The 20372-nt window shown below is 36.9% G+C and overlaps 1 protein-coding gene across 22 annotated transcripts in view; it reads left to right on the top strand.

The window, feature by feature from the left end:
* The window catches only part of sox1a (SRY-box transcription factor 1a), a 118306-nt gene that overhangs the window by 39883 nt on the left and 58051 nt on the right, over window positions 1–20372 (top strand). For 2 of the 22 annotated variants that reach the window (XR_007185352.1, XR_007185362.1), the window contains exons 1-7: window positions 8027–8186; window positions 13076–13202; window positions 14039–14125; window positions 15074–15108; window positions 17948–17974; window positions 18175–18269; window positions 18781–18847. The exons of 1 other annotated variant lie outside the window; for it this stretch is intronic. The gene's annotated coding sequence lies outside the window, so the exon portion shown is untranslated. Of the gene's footprint in view, window positions 1–7895; window positions 8213–13075; window positions 13203–14038; window positions 14126–15073; window positions 15109–17947; window positions 17975–18174; window positions 18270–18449; window positions 18743–18780; window positions 19117–20372 lie in introns of those variants that run through there. 19 more of the 22 variants (XR_007185354.1, XR_007185360.1, XR_007185355.1 and 16 more) reach the window with 19 other exon arrangements.

Genomic DNA, 20372 nt, shown 5'->3' with positions numbered 1-20372 from the left:
AGAATAATATACTAGAGTCAAATGAAAGTAGCATTCCTGTTGCTCAAAGATTAAAGCATGGAACCAGCAATGCTAAAGTCTTGGGTTCGATTCCCAGGGAATGCATGCAAAAAATAAAATGTATCCATCTTATTTTTCAATGTGAAAGTAAGCAATTTCCAGTTAGTGTTCTTCCAATTCTATAGGTAAATAACTACGCTCTAAGAAATGCTGGGTTAAAAACAACCCAAGTTGGGTTGGAAATGGACAAACCCAGCAATTGGGTTGTTTTAACCAAGTGGTTGGGTTAAATGTTTGCCCAACCTGCTGGGTAGTTTTATTTAACTCAACTATCATTTAAAAATGACTGTATTGCTTGCTTAAAATGAACCCCAAATATGTTGGAAATTAACATTTATTAATATGTTTAATAAATGAACAATTTAATGAGTAATAATTAAACAATAAACATTTATTAAATTTCTTATTAAAAAATGTTCACCTTTTGATTATTATTTTTGCCTCTAGTAATTATGTCTGATTTTTAATTTCCAACCTGTTTTGGGTTCATTTTAAACCAGTGATATAGTCATTTTTAAACAATAGTTGGGTTAAATAAAACTGTCCAACATGTTAGGCAAACATTTAACCCAACTGCTAGGTTAAAACAACCCAGTTGCTGGGTTTGTCCATTTTCAACTCAACTTGGGTTGTTTTAAAATGTAAAATGATATGTACTACAAACCAGTGTGTTTATTATCATGATAATAAATGTAAATAATATGATAACAAATACTAGTTTGCAACATCAAGCAGCATAACTGACTGTTTTTATACAGCTATAATAACTGGAAGCAGATGACACCATGAAGCCTTCCACATTCATATTAAAAAATGGCACCGCTAAAAATAAGGTGGATAATTTGAATGCAATGCATGTTGCTTTAGATAAAAGTGTCTGCCAAATGCATTAATGTAATATGAAGTTGTCCTAAAACAACTGCCATATTCTTAACCTCTATTCTTTGAAGTTAAAATATGTCTTAAGGTATGTTTTGTCTCTCGCTCAGCCCACCTTAATCCTGACCTGTGTGCTTTATTCTAGATCCTAATGCATATAGGGTACGGCTGCTCCCCTGGCCTTTTCCCTGACATTTATTGGGCCTGTGCAAGGACATGCCCTTTTCTCCATCTCCCCGGTTCCTCCCTGTTAATCGGGAGGGTGGATGGGGGGTATTGGGGGGGGTGGCGAAAAGCAGGCAGATAAGCCCATTGTTTGGCCTGACAATGTCCTGATGATACGGCCAGAGAGGATCGCTAGCCTGCGCCTCCCCTTTCAGAGCCCGCCTGCCACCAGAGAGAACTCATTACTACAGAGCAACCAGGTTAATTAGCTCACAGAGAAAAAAAAGAGCGACAGAAAGAGTGAGAGAAGACAGACAGAAAGAAGGGGGGAGAGAGAGAGACCTCAGGGTATCTTAAAGAAAAATAGACTGACATCTGTATTTACTCCAGAATAAGTTTTTATAAACGGATTTCATTCTGGCTGAAGGCTACTAACATGAATGGTCACCTGCTCCATTACAGGAAGCTGTGAATTATGGGTAATATTGAAACCTTAGCGTCTGTCTCTCATAGGCTGTTAACTTCCAAGTGGCCATGCATATAAAATTGTTTTAGTTCCAAAGTTAGGTCAGCAAATTTCATGAAACTAGTGTAGTTTACAAACTTATCAACAGGGGGAGCTCTGCAACCCCACAACTCACAGCCCTAAGCAATAAATAACCTGCAATCAGAGGTCATCCGCTTGCACTTTATTTTATACGCCGTTATATATACTGATGGGCCCTGTGTTTTTGTGTCTATACAAGAAACCTGTTCATCAGGTGTATTTAGGAACACCTGAACTAGAGCTCTTGTCGCTCAATGACACTAAACACACCAAGGTCCAATTCAAGCAACTTGCATACTGAAGGAATGAATGCCTTAAATGCACTGTAAGCTGCTCTGAATATGTCATTTGGTCAGTGTCTGGCAGTTGAATTACCGTGGAGGTTCGTTACAAACATCTATGACTTTCTTTCTTCCGTGTAGCACAAAGGGGAAATTTTTTTGGCCACTCTTTTCAATATAATTAAGTGATTGAGTACTGGGGCTTTCAAGGTGCGAAAAAGACAAAAAAGGCATCATAAAAGTGGCTTAAATGACTTGTGCTCTATATTCCAAGTCTTCTAAAGCCGAACAGACTGAAATATAAGTCATTAGCAAAGTCAGGGTTGTGAATGTTTTATTTATTTTTTTGTTCATTTGAATCAAATGAAGAAAAAAAAAATCATTTGATTCAGTATACAAAACCAGTGTGAATGATTTGTTCATGAACTCACTTACAATGATCCGGCCACAGCTGTTAACATCTCACTGGAAGATTTTCAGTTAGTAACTACTTAAATTTTAATCTGTTTATCACACAAAGCTACTACTTTTATGATGAGTCTGTTGCAAGTTTGAAAGCTTTAGTCCCCATTCATTGTATTGCAAAGGCCGTACATTAATTACAAAATACATTAAAATATAGTAGTCAACATTTGAAGTGGATGAAAACCTTTCATCAAAGTTGTCCTAAAACCTTCTTAGGAGGACAACTTTGATGAACTTTTTTGATCCACTTCAAATGTTGACTACTGTATATTAATTACATTTACATTTATTTAGCAGACACTTTTATCCAAAGCAACTTACAAATGAGGAATACAAGTGATTCATCTTAAAGAGGCAATAACTCAAGAAGTGCTATATACAAAGTTTCAAATATTGTCCAGAATCTAGAACAGAGAGAGATAAGAAATAATGAAAGCACAGAACACTTTTTTATTATCATTATTATTATTATTGAAGTCAGCAAAATGCAGTTAAGTGCTTACGGAAGAGGTGAGTTTGCTTGAATTTTGTCATGGATTCGGCTGTCTGTATAGGGTTAAGATAAATTAAGTCAAATTTATTTTCTTTTAAATTTCCTTTTGTGTTCCATCGAAGAAAGAAAGTTATACAGGTTTGGACTGACATGTGGGTGAGTAAACGATGACAGAATTTTAATTTTGGGTTGAATTATCTGGTCTGGGCAGCCTGTCTTCAACAAATGTTCAGCTGCATATGGTAAAGATGCTTGGATTAAATGTAGCCTATATTTGTGGCTCGTCTTTACAGATATCTATACGTATGCAAGACTACGTCAGTTATAAAAACTGAAAAGGTGAAATAGAAATACAGAAGTGTTTCTTTTAAGTCCGTGTGTGTGCATCTGTGTCCACTTTTTGACATTTCTGATAGTCAGCTTAATATCAGCTCGACTAAATATGTGTGTTTCTGCACTCTGCAGCACAGCAGGCTTCGTTAGACTCTTGCCTTCATCAGTGTGCTCCGTAATTTGGATCACAGGGGGTGAGACACCTTTCAGCCCAAACACTTTGGAGCCTACATTACAGTACATTACTGAAATAGGGCATGACAACAGGCACCTGTTCAAGTCCTCTATAATCTTCGTCAGATTGACTCTTACCTCCCTCTCTCCTATACAATGCCATGAAGATGAGAGAGATCTAGAGGCGTTTTCCCCCCTTTCTATATCATTATCCAATCATTTCCCATGTGTCTGTGATCCTCCTGATGCAAACACATGCACTCTACAGATGGAGAAATGATAGAGTTGGGGACGCCACTAAACTGCTCTCAGATGAGAGGTGTCCTGTCCATTTGCTAGAAGTGCTTGGTCAAAATGCTTTTAATGTGATTTAAAACAGTCATATTTGAGGCGATGTGAGAAATTGGACCTGACAGGCAGAGGTTCTGCCTGAAGCACATAAATAAAACCAGAAATCCAATGTATTTTTGTAATGTACACTTTGATATATAAAGGTTCTTAAAGGATTAGTTCACTTTCAAATAAAATTTTCCTGATAATGTACACACCCCCATGTCATCCAAGATGTTCATGTCTTTCTTTCTTCAGTCAAAAAGAAATTTTTGATGAAAACATTCCAGGATTATTCTCCTTATAGTGGACTTCAATGGCCTCCAGACGGTTGAAGGTCAAAATTACAGTTTCAGTGCAGCTTCAAAGGGCTTTAAACGATACCAGACAAGGAATAAGGGTCAAAACGATTGGTCATTTTCGAAAAAAAATAGAAATGTATATGCTTTTTATCAGTGGTTCCCAAACTTTTTAGCGTGGATTATCATCCTTCTGTGTGCCCCCTCGCTTCCACTTCGACTGCTTTCACACCTTTACCATTAAATGCCCCCTAAATTGATTTTCCAGTGCATTTTTTTTACCATTATGAATAACTTTATAAAATAAATAAGGTTTAAAAAAAAAAAAATGTTCAATAGAGAAATATGCAGTGATGGTAAAACGGAGTAAAACTTTTAAATATGAAACTAAAACCGCCAGTAGGTGGCAGCAAGTCACTGTTTTTATGAGTGAGTCATCGAGTCATTCATTCAGTAACGAAGAAAGTGGCTGTGAATGAGTCATTGAATCATTGACTCTCACGATTCGTTCAAAGCCGCAGAATTGTTCGCGAAACACAGACGTGTGTTGTAGTTCTGCTGTGGTTTTCGTCAGAACTATTATTTCATTGTAAAATAGAGTAAATACTGACAGTACTGTGTTTAAAATGTACATTTTTTGTTTTTTTTGACCTGATGTATAATAATGTCACGTTTGCAGTGATGTTGATATTTGGGAACAATTGCATTCTTGCTCGTTATCATCATTAAATATAATAACTCACACAAGGTATGTTTTTGTATTGGAGAATGTTTGAGTCTTAAATCGATATCAGCCCGCTATCTATATTTGTTCTTCATGCGAGTAAGTGCTAAATCCCCACTTTTACAAAGGTGCATTGTAATTTAGCGCGATTTAAGGCAGCAGACTGCACGCAATCTATCATATGCATGCTGCTTGTGTGGATACAGTCATTTTTGACTGCAAATGATGAGGTAATTTGATCAAATTTACTGGATTTACGACATTTTGGCAGTTAGAAATATATGCTCGATTTTAATATTATTTTAAGTTAGAATTAAATGAACTACTAAGCATTTGTTCGGGTAGCCCCTTTTGTCACCTCACGTACCCCAGCTTGAGAACCTCTGCTTTATATAAACAAATGATCACCTTCCAAGTGGTTCCGCCAAAACCGCACATTTGTATTCTTCAAAAAGCTTACGCTGTAAGTCCTACGCTTTCCCTATACAACTTACGGAACGAACGCAGCGCCAGTTCCATTTTTCCGTAAGTAGAATAGGGAATTTCACAATATGTTCTTTATAGTGGAAAAAAGGTTCTTTATATTATTTAAATAAGAAAAAAAAAAAGGTTCTTTTAAGAAACTGAAATGCTCTTTGTGGAACCCAAAATGGTTCTTCAATGGCATTGCTGTTAAAACCTCCTTTCAGAACCTTTATTTTTAAGAAGCTTTATTTTTATCCGAAAGCAGTACGATGCACTGTTTGAGAATATCCTGCTAAATTTAGAAAGGTTTCACAGTTCGTTTCGGCCATGTTTTTGTTCTGTTACAGTATCAGACAGGCAGCATGTGTGTCAAACTGTGAACATTATCTGCCTACCACAGTATCAGAGCACAATCCCATCAGTAGGCTGGTGTAAGGGCCTGTTTAAACAGCTGATGGGAAATAATCCTCTCAAATCCTGCCCTTTGCAGTGTTTACGACCGTGCGTGCGAGCGAGCGTGTTTGTTGGTGCACGTGCCTGTAAATGAGGCTGTGTTTACCGGCTACATCGCTTCTTTACCCCGGTTAAGTTACAGGTTTGATGGACTGATTTCACTTCTCCTTCCCCTCCCTTCAGCCCTCCATCCGTCCCACTTCCCCCTCCTCCTCCTTGTCCCCCCCCCCTCCTCTCCTGTCTCTTCATTCTCTCTTTTCTTTAGAAAGAGCGAGAGGAGATGAGTGGAGCAGAGCGAGAGAATCCATGGCCATTGTGTGTCAATCACAGTGTGTGTCATGGTCTCTCCCCTTTCTGGTGATTAGCTCTCTTAGAGCAGCTCCTCCGTATCTTCCTCAACAAATGCATCCAGTCTGCAGCCAGCCAGCGAGGCCTTGAGCATGAGCAGTACACACACACACACAATCCAATTACTCACCCTTTTTGTCACACCCAACTAACACCACACAACACACTAACCGTACTATAAATTACTATGTTACTGTGCAGTTCTCCCACCGTGACCACAGAATGGGTGAGAGATGTTACCGCAAGGAATATCATGCTGATAATGTGCACTTTAACACTCCCGGGGTCATACAGAACTTGGTTCACCAAATGTCCATAGTAGTACTATATGAGAATATTTCTGGTTTGGCTGATGTTTGAGTAATTAGACGTCTGTTTTAATATGAGGTAAGTCCACTCGTAAAGCCGCTTGATGATCAAGGTGGTCTGACTCTAGAAGATACTCACTAGAACAGCAGGATAAGATGATTGGGAAGTGATGGAGATGGTGAAATCGGTCTGTGGCTTCCGCCTTTGTGCGGTCTGTCAGTGAAACTTTATGGTTGTGAGCAGCTGGAACATATCCTGGTCCACAGCAGGAAGTCAGGACACAGAGGAGTTATCAAAAGTGCTCTGTTGTTTTGGTGTCATTCCTGAGGATGTGGTGAAAAATCCTTAGCAAGTATTCATCTTGACGCTTTTTGTTTCAGAGTTGTGGTGCATTGAGATTCAGAGGAGTTTGAAAAATGGGAGTGATTTTTCCAAAAGAACAACTGGCTTGACTGATATTGTCCTGCAATCAGATCCATAAACTGGCAAATCGCCTACTCAAATCATAATACTTGTAGTCACCCAATCAGATTTGTTGCGGTTCAGTTTCGAGTCCACTAAATAGTACTTTGCAAATAAAAGTAAAGAAAGGTTTATTTTAGCATTTGATAATACAGCTCATCTTTCCTCTTGTGCTGAGGGTTATTTGAATGAAAGACAAATGAAAGAAGTCAAGAACAGCTATTTTCTGTCTGTTCACAAAATCAGTTTGTTCTTGAACATATTAACCTTCCTCTACACTACATTAAACATGGAGGAAAGTACAATTATACAGTGAAAAAAGTGAATTCTTTGAAGTGATTATCTTACAAAAAAAATTTCTTTAATATTTTTGGAGTACCGTCTTTTTAATGATTTTTATTTAGAAATAAAGAACTTATTTTTTTTAATAACAATAGTTTCAGGCTGTTGCAGACTTTTCATTGTTGAATGCAATTAAACCGATGATCCATTCCTGTTTTCAGCTTTAGTGAGCATCAGCTTGGCTGATTTTTTTTTTAGGTTAGAGCTGAAATCTATACTGTAATCATGACCTGGGGCTGGAATTCCCATGCCAGCTGTGGTGCCATCTTACCAATAACAAAACAGCAGAAAATCTTCTTTTGTTCCCAGATGATCTATATCTTATATGCAGCAATGGGAGAAGATTATGAGGAGTTGAACACAACATGGCACATGAAATAAAGAGTTCCCATGAATATTGGCGTTTTTACTGCAGTTCAAAAAGAAAAGAAATAGACATTTGATTTGAAGCTGAAGTTACCATTACAATAATTGTGAGCACACAACGTGTTTATCTAAGCATCCCATAATTAAAAAATATATAAGGTTAGTAAGATTTTGTGATATTTGCTTCTTTATACTTCTTCAAATAAACAATTTTATAAACATTTAAGGCAATAATCATGTTTAAATCAATTTATCTGTTAAAATAAGTTTAATTTCCCCCTGATTTTGATTTTTTTTAATGGTATTTTACAATGCATGTAAAGAAAACAGCAATTAAACCTATTTTAATGTTATTTCTAAATCAGATGAAAAGGAGCAAGTGTTCTCCTATATTAAATATTGAGTTTGAGCATTTCATTTTTAAATTTATTATTAATGCCCGAATCATTTCTGTCTTCTGTATCTATTAAATTGTACCCCATAATTTGTGTTAAATGGGTTAATGATTTGAATATCTTAGAGAAATGAAACGTGAGCACCTCAACATACTCTCACGAGTGAGCACCTGGTAAAACTGATCGCGCGCTCGCGGTAATGACAGGCACGCGGATAAGCGGGATCACGGGGCTCGCGCTTGCGGCGGGACGCTCGTGAGGGAGCGGCTGCTACTGCTGACACGGGGAGATTAGCGGTGAGCAGCACTTTCAGTACACGCCGGTAATTTGGGTAATTTTATTGCAGGGTTTGTCTATCCTGAAATTACGGCGCCAGTGTCTTTGTGTGCGCTGTAATTTCCCTGTTTCCCTCGCAGTGATTGAAGTGAAATGGAGGCTACCGGCGGCCGTGTTTTCTCTCAGAGAATAGCTGCTGCCTCTCACAGTTTCCCCCTTTCCTCTTCTGCCTCTCCACCTCAATTCATTCACCTCTCATCTCTTTTCAAGTGAGAAATAGAGAGTGAGTGCAAGCGTGTTACTTTGCAGGAAACTGAGACAGAAAAGTGAACACGAGGAACGCGAAAAAACTAAACGCGTTTCTTTTAAAATAACAGGATTGTTTTAAAAGGCTTCGTTGTTAATTGCTGACCATAATCTAATAATTTATTACCCAATTGATTATTTCTAAAATAGTTAGTCGCTAGTTTTGAGCTGAATCCGTGAAACATTTTTAATTAACAATCAACAAAATGGCTGTTTCAAGGCCGTTGGCTTTTACCTTCATTTAGTGCTTTTTGGAGAACAGATAGCAGTCTATGAAACGAGATCCACTTATGTGAGGCCTTAATTGAAATATGGCTATTGCATTAAATTCACAACCAATTAGCATTGCTGATTGCAGCAGACAAACATCTTTTACAAACAGGTGTCCTATGGGGAGTGACTAAAATATGCCACGTCAAACTTTCCTGGGGCAATTTCATTTTTTTTTATTTTTTTTTTAATGAATATTTAGACTATAGAAAAAATTGCATCTTGCCACATGCTGTAATATTCAGTAGAATATACATATACATATATATATATATATATATATTTATATAACTGATCTAATCGAAATCTGTGCCTTAGGCTTAGATCAACTGGTTCTAAAACAAACATAAATAATTTAATATGCAAATTTTTATAGATTTTAAATTGAATGTTTCTCTGCAATTCTTTTTTCTACTGCTGGAACTTACATGTCTATATACTGATCACTTTAAAAAGACTCGATCATCATGTTTATAATTGAATAGGCTTTTAAATGTTGTATTAATTTTATTAAGACAGTGACAAGTTAAGACAGTATGTTTGTTCTTTTAATCTTTTTTTTTTTTTTTTTTTTTTTTTTTTTTAGATTTGTGCTAATTGATTTAGTGTCATTGTCTAATCTAGTTAAATATCTCATGCCCGACGGCTGAATACTGTCGATTTGGCCATGATGTGAAGTCTGGGACCATGAATAGTGAAAGCATATGGCAGGTTCTCTTATAACAAATAATGGTATAGGCCTACATTTTGTCCTGATTGTGGCCAAACTGTTAAAGCCTGTTCAGGGGTTTGAAAAGAGGTCTGTGACAAAATGCTCTGTTCTTTACCATGGAGACCCGGGTAGCACACTCTCCGTTTCTCTGGTAACCGAGGCCTTTCTCCGTGGTGACGGCAGTTGAGCTCCCAGGGAGAGACAAAGGAGCGACCAGCACTGGTAATTTCTTATCTGGAAAAAAACCCCATTAGTGCCTGAGTTTAACTGGAGCCCACTCAAATGTGAGGAGAAATTATTGGCATGCAGCCCTGCTGATGGGTAGGCGGAGGGATGGAGGGGCTTGTTAGGCCTCTGTGTGTGTGTGTGTGTGTGTGTGTGTGTGTGTGTGTGTGTGTGGATGGGTGGGGTGTCCTCTAGTCTTTTCCTTAGTTGTAAAAACATACATGCAAGTTGCTGCTCCATAACAAACATGCTGTACATATATATATATATATATATATATATATATATATATATATATATATATATATATATATATATATATATATATATATATATACATATTATAAAATGAGTTTGCACTCATTTTATTCCGTTATGAGAAGGATAGTTTTTGTTACCATCTGTTTTAGATAGATACCAAGATAAACAGAAACTAAATATATTTTAGATGTGGACATTTTGGATGTAGCAAATTGCTTTGAGTGTTTCAAGTGTAAGGTTTTAAAATTCAAAACCTTCAGAAGTTATTTTCTTAATTTCTCAAGATCATCTGAATCTGTGGTTCCCCCCACAAATCTAAATTATGAAGGAAAATGAAGTTCCGTTTATTTCCAACATTTCCAACAGGCCTTCCCATAAAGCTGTGATTAAAGAATAAGAGAGAATCAGAAAGAGGGAAGGAGACAAGTCAAGTGACCTTGGGAAAAGAGTGATATTAACTTCTCTCCATATCCCCCACAGAAATCCAGTGACCCCTCTTTTTGAAATGGCACAGCCCGCCCCTCTCCCTTAGCTATGCACTGATGTGACATTTGACAGATTCGTTTGGAGAATATCTCTTTCTCGTTCCGGCTGCCATTCTCTCATCTTTTTCTCTTCTTCATCCATCTTGCAGAATACACATATTCAGTGGCAGAGTTGTACAAATGGAGCATTTAGGATCAAGTAGCCATTAGTTGTTTTGAAAGGATAGAAGGGAGGGTGGCCAGAAAACATTTTCACTCTCTTATTGTGATTTTACGCTCAATTATTAATAAAACTTTCTGGAGAGAGCAAGATCCTTTCTGTATGTCAAGAATGCTCACTTGAATCCTTGACTGTTTTGAAATATAATGCGGTGTATAAGCTTGTTTGGTAATAGAGGCATTTTGTTTAGGTAAAGTTCATGAGGCACACAGCACGAGACTAACGGAAAGTGTGTTTGTAATTTACTATTTTGCATCTACTATTTGTCCAGTGTGAGAGCATTTTGGGTCAGTTGGCAAAAATGTTATTTATCATGTGAATATAAAATTTTACATTTATTGGTCTTGTAAATCATTTTTTTTTTATGCTTTGCAGACTTAAAATGCTTGTTTTCCAACAAATTACATGAATTAAATCTGGATGTTGGGACAAAACATATATTCCCTTTTAATAATTGCTGGGATCAAGTTGTTTATACAAGATGCCGGATAGAATGCTCAAGACTAACACATACATTTTTACTATCCAGAGAAAACTATCCAATGTGTCCATTTTGCCTGAATCCACTGTCCATTAAACATATTTTACTGGACTGTAATATTTCTACTCATTTAAGGAACTTGTTTTATTCTGTGGATTCTTTTGAAAAGGTTTTTAACTTTTAGTAAATCCAAATTTAATTTTAAGGTTTTTTTTTTTTTTTTTAATGAATCTTAAACATCTTATTTAGTTTTATTTTTTAATAATTAAACCTCTCTCTCGGCATGAATATAGCCATAGAAGCTGGCATGGCATTGAAACAAAGAAAGAAAGAAAGAAAAACACCTGTTTTCAGTGTTAAAAATACTGCTGATTTATATTTATACGATGCTATTTGTCACCAAAATAATGTTATCATGCTTGTTAAAATAGATAGTTTTATTGAAATTGTAAAAATAGTTTTGAAAGCATCAGTTTTGCATTGTATGCCAACATTTTCCAGCAGATGTGCGTTTATGAAATGATCAGCTGTATAATTTCCATCTTGTTTAATTTTTTTCTTTTTGTTAAGAAAAATGGTGTACAAAACATTTTGTAAATTAAAACTTAAGATTAAATGAAAAATATAAAAATTGATTATTCTTTTGTGCTGGAGCCAGTGAAAATGAGATGGAGCATAGCATTTGACATCGTATTAAATGTCAATACTTCTTTTCAGATGAGAAAGATTGTATGTACTGCAAAAAAAAAATATTTTTAAAATTGTTAAAATTTATTAAAAAAAATATTTCTACTGCAAAAAATTATTTATTTATGCAGTGTATATATAGCAGTCATTGCTGGAGGTAATGGCTAAATGGCGTTGAAAACCTCATACCATTACCCCTCTTCACCTCCCTCCCCATTTCCTCCACCTCCTCACTGCCACCCCCAAATTTCCCAAAGTGTATCATTGCCCAGTCTTATCAAAGTCTCACAACCCCTCTCATTAATATGTAGTCCAGACTGCTGACTCCAATGCATCATTGTCTAGCTGTAGAAGGCGGGCTAATCACTCAGCTCCTATCAGCAGGCGGACAGAAGGCAAGCAATCATGTCTGTCAGCCAGCAGGGAATCATGGGAGATCAGGAGAGGTTAAACAAGGCTGACAGACGTGATAATGACGACTCGGTTATAAATTAAGATGTGACGACGATAAAGAGAAGAACTGGCCAGAAAAGAAAAAGAACAACCTTGCACCATCTCAAAGCCTAAGAGCTCTGTTTTGCTTTGTGTACGAGTTTGTTGCACCATCATCATTTTTGGTGGCGAACTGAATGAGGCCGTCCTGAATCAGGACAGACATCTGATGATATGTCCAGCGAGTTTGCGCTATCTGACAGGAGTCTCCTCTCTGACAAGAGCCGGAATTGGAATTAGCGGAGAAATAGACAGAGGGGTTAAGGAAAGAAAGGGTTCAGTAATGTGCTGTAATGAGTCGGGGACCATTTTGATTGCCACTAGTCCAGTCGAGCCGCTATCTTCCTCTTAGATATAGAGGCAGGCAGCTGCGACTTCTTCCATATGGAGGAGATGGACTCTTATCTGATGGGAAGTTTTTCCAGTATATCTGTGTAATTCCAGATAAAGCGGATACAGAACTGACATTTTCCTTCTGTAGCGTGAGAGATTAGCATTGCGGGACCTTTAGTGAAAGCTGACAGGGAATTAGGAAAAGCCGGGGAAAAGTAATCCATCCTTTATTTTCTTTTGTTGCGTGATAGTCTGTTTGATCATAGCTGTGAGTACATGTGAGCTATATGAGATGCCTCTCTGTAATTGATAAGCTTCCTGAGGTGCAGCGGATTTTGCTCTGAGGATGATTACATCACTCAAAGAGCTGTAGCTCTCTATTTTCTCGCTCTTTATTTATGAAATCTCCATTGTGTTCGTGTCTCCATTTGTCTTAGTGTGTCCGTATATTTGTGTGTGTCAGAGGTTATTCCCATTTCCTGTACTTCAAACTCTGTCTCAGCTGGGGTCAAAGGTTAAAGGGACAGCGCGGTGTTTCACGCCCCTCTCATCCTCCATTTGACAGTAAGTACTCTCAGCTCGCTCTTCCGCACCACCACACTTCTCTCATATACACACTACAACTGACATGAGTGCTCGGGCACTCAAATGCACACACAAACAAACACACATTGTTTGACCTATTGAAGGGGCCTTCTCAGGCTGAAATCAAAATAATTTGGCAGTTTTCTGTCGTTCCCCCCTCTGGCGGAGATCTGTTTCACTTCAATATTTTCTTCCCTCATTTTCACATCAGTATTGCTTGAAGTCTTTTTTTTTTTTTTTTTTTTTTTTTTTTTTACCCAGTGAAAGTTACGCTGCTGTTTGAGCAGATTACAAGAAAAGAATGATCTCTGGAATGCAATTTTTTATCACCAGAGAGAGAAACGAAAAGGCATCTCGGAAAATGAAAATTGGTCAAACTCAATGTCCTTCTTCTAGTTATGGGATTAATGAATTTTTGATTCTATTATGGCAACTGTGAGTGAGCGAGAAAGAGAGAGGGATGGATGGAGAGAGAGAGCTTATGGAGGCAGAGATATGCCACTGTCATTCATTTTTAAATTCCTGGTTAAAGCAGCAAATGTGGTCAAGATACATAATTGCATTATTATGCAGGGCAAAAACTGCATAATGTTAAAAACATCTTCATAGATTCAGCAGGAAATTACAAATGGAAAGAGTCCAGAAGCCTCCCACAATAAAGGCTTTCCTTCCTTTAAAAGAAACAGCAAGAGCTCTCAATAAAAATCATCTATACAAAAATGTAAATTCATTGCGCACCGACTCCTCCGTCTATCTTATTCTTGCTAGTGTATACATTTTTGTAATAACATCAACCGTTTTTTTTTTCTCCATAGATGCAACAGACTAAGAAATATGGAATGCTTTTGGTTTGTAATGTAGGACAAGTGCCTCCCATCTATTCACAGCCATTATACTGAAGGGTAAGGACAGTACAAGGCTTTGCCAACTTTCATTCAACAAAATTCCATGAATTCTCTGTCATCTTCAAACTGAAATGTCAAAGATTTTAGAAATGTTGCTTATTTACATTTATTTTAGCAGGAATGCATATGTCCTCAACATTTAAACTTTGCGCTTACCCAGAAATTGTATAGACTAATTTGATTCAACTTTTTATTTGGTGTGCCTGTTCATTATGTATTTATATAAGAATTTTCAATGCAACAATGAATAACTGGCTTTTACATTATACTTGTTAAAGAGCATGAATATATATTTTAAATGGCACTGCTACTTATGTGATTAATTTATGGGAATGCAGTTTATTTTAAATAATATTTATCTTAATTTAAATACTTTGGGTAATTTGATCATGAAGTAAATTCTTTAATTAAAATCATATTAAGTCAATCAGTGGAGTAATAGTACTCTCATAAACTTTTTGTTCAGACAATGAAATTCATTAGCCGTTTTGGAAACTTAAAATGCCTTTTCTGGTTCACTGCGTCGATCAGCCCATGCCTTGTGTAATGGAAGAGTTATCTATGAATTGGAATGTCAACTAAGCATCTTTATTGCAGTGATTTTAGCACAATAGAGATTATTAATTGAGTGCATAGCTTAAGTATTAACTAAGAAGTGTATATTGGTATATAAAGCTGCATGTTTCAGATCTTTCAACAATGTGAAGTTGATTTCTCCAGTTGGTGAATGGCACTCGTGCTCTTTTTGTAAGCATTGGCAAAGGCTACATCTGAAAAGAGTTTGAGCTAATATGTGGTATGACGGGTCAGGGTCCATATTGTAGATTTCTAAATTGAAATAAGAGTCACATTTTGGAGACTACCCTTTTTATTAAATAACAAGTGACTGTTTAGTGCATATTTTTATTTTAGAGGGCTTTTCTGATTATTTTTTTATTTTTTTAGCAGTTTCTCAACCCTGTTTGCAGAGAACAAAGCAGGTAAGATGTATATTTGATTTTGGTCCTAGATTTAGTAGCCTTCCGCTAAAGTGAAGCCAACAGGCATATTGGAGTGTGGAATCTGAATACTGTTATTATAGAAATCAGAAATTTCCTCAGAAAATGCTTATAATTTCACAAATGTCTCAGGTAGATTCATAACCCAACGTCACATCTCTGGTTTGAAATCTAAATTGTTTTGGAGACAGGTAAATGATCTCCGTGGAATATAGAAGAGGTTTGTGCTAGTGCAGCAGCCTTGGCAGCGACATATTGGTTGTTTTTTTTTTTTTTTTTTTTTTTTTTTTACATTTGGAGGTTGGGAAGGGTCATAGAAAGGTGAATTTTGTCATTGTCAGCAATAGTTGAAGATCTCATTGGTCTGAGTGTAGCATTGGCAAATTTGATTACTGTAAATTCTGTACTCTTTCGAAAGCATCTATGCGTATATGAGTGCAATATAAATGTAGAGTTAGCATGTCAAGTGTGACCCTGGACCATAAAACCAGTCATAAGTCACACGGGTATATTTGTAGCAGTAGCCAACAATACATTATATGGGTCAAAATTATCGATTTTTCTTTTATGTCAAAAATCATTAGGCTATAAAGTAAAGATCATGTTCCATGAAGATATTTTGTAAACTTCCTACCATAAACATATCAAAAATGCATTTTTGTAAGTGGATACGAATTGCTAAGGGCTTCATTTGGACAACTTTAAAGGCGATTTTCTCAATACTTTCATTTTTTTTTCGCCCTCAGATTCCACATTTTCAAATAGTTGTATATCGGTCAAATATTGTCCTATCCTAACAAACCGTACATCAATGGGAAACTTATTTATTCATCTTTCAGATGATGTATAAATCTCAATTTAAAAAAAAAAAATGACCCTTTATAACTGGTTTTGTGGTCCAGGGTCACATAGTTATCTTTACAAAGCCTATCCCTAAACAGTGACAAATTTAGCTGATATTAACTTCCTGTCTACTCCTAATTATATTTTTTAAATGTCCTCTGAACCTGTTTAATTGAATATCAATAAACCGTGAACCTATTAGTAACTGTTACCAGAGTCATATCTGACATTGAAATGCTAGAAAGATAAACTGCACTACTTGTTCTGGAATTTTGATTTGACTCAGTCACGCAAAGTTATTAACACTCTCAACACATGACATTTTCCAATACTTTCCAGAGCATAGCTTTAGACAGTCAATCTGATATGTCCTTAAAGGATGAAAGCAGTGAGAGTACAGATGAATCGGGTTAATTAAGTCTCATGCTATCTCTGAGCACAGTACAGTTAACCCTTGTGGGGATATTGATGAGCATGGTCTATTATTGACTATTGACTGGAAGTTATTCCAATCAGGGGGTAATTACGACCCTAAATCCTGTGTAGGGGGGGATCAATGATCTGGGTTTCAATGCATCAAACATCACTGTCTGTGCTGGTTTAAGTCACAGCAGTAGGGGTGACAGATGTCCAGTCCGCTCTAAGACTCCCGTAATCAAATTGATTGTTTCGGTTACATACGGAGAAACAACAAGAGGCAAAGGTGAATGTATCTAGACTGAGTGAGCAGACAAAATAAGCTGTCAGACCTAATCCTATAAACCTGGTCTCTAGACACAGTGTATCAGAGCCAGCACCTGGGGAACAGGCCAATAGACCGCCAGTCAATAAGTACGCTTGAGGTTAATCACAATTTGGATGCATGAGAAGCTCTTGAAAGTCTGAGGAGTAAAATCACAGCAATGCATATAAAACCTTTATATTTACATCTTCAAATATTGTCAGTGAAAACTTACTTAACACAGTAAATGCTGTATATCTGTAGCACTTTCCTGTGACCTTACCGTTAAGCACTTTATTTTATGCTCATATGTACTTGTCATGTGTTTTGTGGTTTGTGCAGAAAGAGGTAGATGTTGAACAGCTGCTAGAAAAATGTAAACGATGAAGGGCAAAGAAAGATAAAGATAGAGGGCTGAAAACGGTGTAATGGATTGAATATGGTTCATACAGTATGTTCATGTGAGAGAGGGAGGGTGAAAGAGGGAATGAGGAGGGGTGAAAATTTGAAAGAGGTCTGACAGAGGCGCCCCATCAGCAGCCCCAGGTGTCAGTTGGTGAAAAGGCGAAGATTCAAATTAGAAAAATTAATAACAGTGTGCTAGATGGGGAAGGAAAAAAACACATATTTTGGAATACAGCTGTGACAAGACCAGAGGAATTAGTCCAATTTAAAGTGGTAATTGCTCTGCTAATTCCTCTGCTAATTTCTTCTTCAATTTAACTAAGGATGATAGCATAAAAGCTGGAGACTCAAGTTTAACCCTTTCAGAGGACCTCTCTTTTTCTCCTTCACACACACACATACACGCACACTTTAACAAATTCCTGCTCAGTGTAAATCCTTAATCTATTTTCTGATCCTTAATCCTCCTTATTATTATTCTGCCTTGTCTTCCTTTTAACCCCCATTTTGCATGTTAAATCTGAAATAATTTAATATTTAAGAAAAGGCAGTGTGCAATAATGTGATGATGAAACCCAGAACACAGACAGAACAAACATACAAAGCAAAAACTGTTTATGTCCGTGAGAGACAACAATCGTTTGTTATCCTTCAACTCTCAATGTTACATTTCTGAATATCTCAGTTTTCAATTCTGAATCGAATATCCTAATAACAGTATAATCTTGAATTTTTGTTAAATATGTAAAGACGTGCCGGTTTTAAATGCATTTTCTCCATGACCTTTTGACATAGTACAGGATTTTCCATTTTTGGTGGTAATTGATTTATGTTTTTTCCATTCATTGCCAGATCTTGATGTCTGAAATATGGCTATTTGTAAGTATTTTTAATCGGTTTTCTTTGGTGGAAAAACCTTACCTTTTGCTTTTATTCAGAACACTAAACTAGATGTAGTTTGTGATTTGTTTGACCTTGTTGTGAAGTTTTCATTCTGTGACTGATGACTTTCTGATCGGTCTTACAAAACTCTAATTGGTCTGAAAGGCTGATATGTATTGAATTTGTTTCTTTTCAAGTGCTCGTGTTGCTGGGATTTGACGAGGAAACAATCAGTTATACAACAATGGGATACAAAGGCTTGTCTTTGAGAAAAGTCTAAATTTGATTAAGGGTGAGCATCATCAGTTTGTTTTCACATTCATCTCCATTTTTTTCTGACCATATCAAATATATAGTCTTTAAAATTGAATCTTTAAATGACTATTTAATGATCAAATCCATTAATGTTTTGTGCACAAAATAATCTAAAGGAGAGAATAAAACAAATGTAGCATTTTCTTCTATATGTCAGTCCCATTTATCCTATTGGTGTCAGAGATTGAGATGTGTTTGCAAGATCAGAGGAAACGACTCTTGACATGGTTCTGTGTGAGTTCAGTCAGTCACTTTAATTCCCATCTGTCATGGTTAGTTTCACAGTTGTCATCTGTTTTGCTGCTGCCCGGCGGTCTCACTGTAACCTTTAACCTGAATGCATTCTAGCTAAATCACATTAGCAACCCCAGTGTTCTTTAGCTTCCCTTTGAACCAGCTGAGTAAGACATCTGTCCTGTTGTGTTCTAGCTCGACGCCCTCACTTGTTTCCTCATGCTCCCTGTCTTATCTGATTTTATGCTTATTAGGTGTCAGCGCGAGGTGCCGGGAGCCAGCGGCCAAAGTTCAGCTCTGTCTGAAAAAACGGAGAGCGAAGTAAGATTTCGGTTGTCGCATTTCAAATGAGAGCGATTTGTTCATCCCCATCAGCGTGACACGGCCTTTCTCTTCGACTTTATCAGTTACAAATGTCAGCGAGGAAACAACGGACCTGATTCCTGCATGGCTAATTGTTGGGCCTTAATTAGCCTTGCAGAACAAGGTGTGCAGCTGAAGAGCTTCCATTCAGGGAGCTTTCAGAGCCCGTGATGCAGCGAGTGCCTAACAGCAGATGCAAATCTAAAGAACATGCGATTCCTATTCAGGTGCATCTCTCAGAGGAGCAAGGGGGGTTGTGGGTAATGGGACAAGAGTGTGCATAAGTGTTAGAGGGGAAAAAAATAATAATATGTCCTCAAACATTTTTGTCACATTGTGTTGCTGTCTTAAATCAAGGTTGTTGAGGACCTATTTAAAGCCCTTGTGCTCATAGTTCCATTAATGGTATGGTTTATTTGGATTTTTGGATACTATTTACTGCATAGGATCAAGTGCTCACCTTCTCGGAGGGGTGATTTACAAGCACCGTCTTCAATGCAATCGAAATTAGGTCTTTATTTTATATGGTTACAATCAGAAATTACCACTTTCATACATTTAAAGGGATAGTTCACCCAAAAATGAAAATTATCCCATGATTTACAGGGGGGCCTGTTTTGAAACCCAAAATCAATGCATACATCCATCATAAAAAATAATCAGTACGGCTCCAGTGGGTTAATAAAGGCCTTCTGAAGCAAAGCGATGCATTTTTGTAAGAAAAATATCCATATTTAAAACTTTATAAATTCAAAGCTTCCGGTGATTTTTGGTGGTAGAGTATCCTTTGAGCTGACAACAACGTAATGACGAACACGGAGGCGCAGAGGATAGAGTAAAACAAATCAGCGGTCATGGATTATAAGTCTAAAACAATAATTTTTAAAGAAAAATTTCAGAGGATTTCAATATAAGAGAAGAGGAACTTAAATTTACTCCTAAATCCTGCGTCATACATCGCGTCAGAGGATTACTCATTTGGTGCAAGTTGACTTGTGCTTTCTGCGTACAGTCGTCCACCGGAAGCTAGCTATTTGAGTTTATAAAGTTTTAAATATGGATATTTTTCTTACAAAAACCCATAGCTTCGCTTTAGAAGGTCTTTATTAACCCCCTGGCGTCATATTGGATTTTTTTTATTTATTTATTTTTTTATGGATGGATGCATTATTTCAAAACGTGGGCCACCATTCACAACCATTATAAACCTTGGAGGACTAAGGATATTTTTAAATATATCTCTGATTGTGTTCATCTGAAAGAAGATGGTCATATACACCTAGGACGGCTTGAGGGTGAGTAAATCATGGGATAATTTTCATTTTTGGGTGAACTATCCCTTTAACACTGTTCTATATTATGTCAGACCACCTTTCTGTGGCTGCTGTAAAATTCATGTGTGTTTTGAGAGAGAAAGCCTCATCTTTTGCTCTCCAAAGTCAATTATGAAAAACCCAATTGAGAAAGCATTTCATTTAAATTC

This window comes from Megalobrama amblycephala, linkage group LG6 (assembly GCF_018812025.1).
Source record: "Megalobrama amblycephala isolate DHTTF-2021 linkage group LG6, ASM1881202v1, whole genome shotgun sequence".
In the NCBI taxonomy this organism is placed as follows: domain Eukaryota; kingdom Metazoa; phylum Chordata; class Actinopteri; order Cypriniformes; family Xenocyprididae; genus Megalobrama; species Megalobrama amblycephala.
Note: the sequence above shows the minus strand (reverse complement) of the source record. Positions and strands in the feature narration are given on the sequence as shown.